The sequence below is a fragment of the Siphateles boraxobius genome, unplaced genomic scaffold (assembly GCF_051911475.1).
Source record: "Siphateles boraxobius isolate OS27281-9 unplaced genomic scaffold, OSU_SipBor_1 99, whole genome shotgun sequence".
NCBI classification, from domain to species: Eukaryota; Metazoa; Chordata; class Actinopteri; order Cypriniformes; family Leuciscidae; genus Siphateles; species Siphateles boraxobius.
This window is the reverse complement of record NW_027509229.1, coordinates 180,001-182,500: the sequence shown is the minus strand read 5'-3', so window position 1 is coordinate 182,500 and position 2,500 is coordinate 180,001. Positions and strand designations below refer to the sequence as shown.

The 2,500-nt window shown below is 35.9% G+C and overlaps 3 non-coding genes across 3 annotated transcripts; all 3 read left to right on the top strand.

Annotated features, from left to right (window-relative positions):
• The first annotated feature begins 803 nt into the window (after nt 1-803).
• Nucleotides 804-922, top strand: LOC143734257 (5S ribosomal RNA). The gene has a single exon (XR_013202157.1). It is a non-coding gene; the product is annotated as a 5S ribosomal RNA (ribosomal RNA).
• A 277-nt stretch (nt 923-1,199) lies between these two features.
• LOC143734151 (5S ribosomal RNA) lies at nt 1,200-1,318 on the top strand. The gene has a single exon (XR_013202054.1). It is a non-coding gene; the product is annotated as a 5S ribosomal RNA (ribosomal RNA).
• An 806-nt stretch (nt 1,319-2,124) lies between these two features.
• LOC143734255 (5S ribosomal RNA) lies at nt 2,125-2,243 on the top strand. Its single transcript, XR_013202156.1, has one exon. It is a non-coding gene; the product is annotated as a 5S ribosomal RNA (ribosomal RNA).
• Nucleotides 2,244-2,500: the final 257 nt, after the last annotated feature.

Genomic DNA, 2,500 nt, shown 5'->3' with positions numbered 1-2,500 from the left:
TTTTTCAAAAGTTCTTCTTAGTTTAAAAAAAAGACTCACTGAGCTTCTTCAGAAAGCCTTTAAAAGTCTCTGAGATTCTTCAGAGAGCATGAAAGAGTTTGAGTTTTTTCAAAAGTTCTTCTTAGTTTAAAAAAAGAGTCCCTGAGCTTCTTCAGAAAGCCTTTAAAAGTCTCTGAGATTCTTCAGAGAGCATGAAAGAGTTTGAGTTTTTTCAAAAGTTCTTCTTATTTAAAAAAAAAGACTCACTGAGCTTCTTCAGAAAGCCTTTAAAAGTCTCTGAGATTCTTCAGAGAGCATGAAAGAGTTTGAGTTTTTTCAAAAGTTCTTCTTAGTTTAAAAAAAAGAGTCCCTGAGCTTCTTCAGAAAGCCTTTAAAAGTCTCTGAGATTCTTCAGAGAGCATGAAAGAGTTTGAGTTTTTTCAAAAGTTCTTCTTAGTTTAAAAAAAAGACTCACTGAGCTTCTTCAGAAAGCCTTTAAAAGTCTCTGAGATTCTTCAGAGAGCATGAAAGAGTTTGAGTTTTTTCAAAAGTTCTTCTTACTTTAAAAAAAAGACTCACTGAGCTTCTTCAGAAAGCCTTTAAAAGTCTCTGAGATTCTTCAGAGAGCATGAAAGAGTTTGAGTTTTTTCAAAAGTTCTTCTTAGTTTAAAAAAAAGAGTCCCTGAGCTTCTTCAGAAAGCCTTTAAAAGTCTCTGAGATTCTTCAGAGAGCATGAAAGAGTTTGAGTTTTTTCAAAAGTTCTTCTTAGTTTTCTTCATTAATGGTCTAACCTTTTAAATTGCCCAATTTTGGCAGCAGTTTTCGCTTACGGCCATACCACCTTGGTCACGCCCGATCTCGTCTGATCTCGGAAGCTAAGCAGGGTTGGGCCTGGTTAGTGCTTGGATGGGAGACCGCCTGGGAATACCAGGTGCTGTAAGCTTTTTTGATTTAAAAAAAAAAAAAAAGAGTCCCTGAGCTTCTTCAGAAAGCCTTTAAAAGTCTCTGAGATTCTTCAGAGAGCATGAAAGAGTTTGAGTTTTTTCAAAAGTTCTTCTTAGTTTAAAAAAAAGACTCACTGAGCTTCTTCAGAAAGCCTTTAAAAGTCTCTGAGATTCTTCAGAGAGCATGAAAGAGTTTGACTTTTTTCAAAAGTTCTTCTTAGTTTTCTTCATTAATGGTCTAACCTTTTAAATTGCCCAATTTTGGCAGCAGTTTTTGCTTACGGCCATACCACCTTGGTCATGCCCGATCTCGTCTGATCTCGGAAGCTAAGCAGGGTCGGGCCTGGTTAGTACTTGGATGGGAGACCGCCTGGGAATACCAGGTGCTGTAAGCTTTTTTGATTTAAAAAAAAAAAAAAAGAAAAAAAAAGAGTCCCTGAGCTTCTTCAGAAAGCCTTTAAAAGTCTCTGAGATTCTTCAGAGAGCATGAAAGAGTTTGAGTTTTTTCAAAAGTTCTTCTTACTTTAAAAAAAAGACTCACTGAGCTTCTTCAGAAAGCCTTTAAAAGTCTCTGAGATTCTTCAGAGAGCATGAAAGAGTTTGAGTTTTTTCAAAAGTTCTTCTTAGTTTAAAAAAAGAGTCCCTGAGCTTCTTCAGAAAGCCTTTAAAAGTCTCTGAGATTCTTCAGAGAGCATGAAAGAGTTTGAGTTTTTTCAAAAGTTCTTCTTATTTAAAAAAAAAGACTCACTGAGCTTCTTCAGAAAGCCTTTAAAAGTCTCTGAGATTCTTCAGAGAGCATGAAAGAGTTTGAGTTTTTTCAAAAGTTCTTCTTAGTTTAAAAAAAAGAGTCCCTGAGCTTCTTCAGAAAGCCTTTAAAAGTCTCTGAGATTCTTCAGAGAGCATGAAAGAGTTTGAGTTTTTTCAAAAGTTCTTCTTAGTTTAAAAAAAAGAGTCCCTGAGCTTCTTCAGAAAGCCTTTAAAAGTCTCTGAGATTCTTCAGAGAGCATGAAAGAGTTTGAGTTTTTTCAAAAGTTCTTCTTAGTTTAAAAAAAAGACTCACTGAGCTTCTTCAGAAAGCCTTTAAAAGTCTCTGAGATTCTTCAGAGAGCATGAAAGAGTTTGAGTTTTTTCAAAAGTTCTTCTTAGTTTTCTTCATTAATGGTCTAACCTTTTAAATTGCCCAATTTTGGCAGCAGTTTTCGCTTACGGCCATACCACCTTGGTCACGCCCGATCTCGTCTGATCTCGGAAGCTAAGCAGGGTTGGGCCTGGTTAGTGCTTGGATGGGAGACCGCCTGGGAATACCAGGTGCTGTAAGCTTTTTTGATTTAAAAAAAAAAAAAAAGAGTCCCTGAGCTTCTTCAGAAAGCCTTTAAAAGTCTCTGAGATTCTTCAGAGAGCATGAAAGAGTTTGAGTTTTTTCAAAAGTTCTTCTTAGTTTAAAAAAAAGACTCACTGAGCTTCTTCAGAAAGCCTTTAAAAGTCTCTGAGATTCTTCAGAGAGCATGAAAGAGTTTGACTTTTTTCAAAAGTTCTTCTTAGTTTTCTTCATTAATGGTCTAACCTTTTAAATTGCC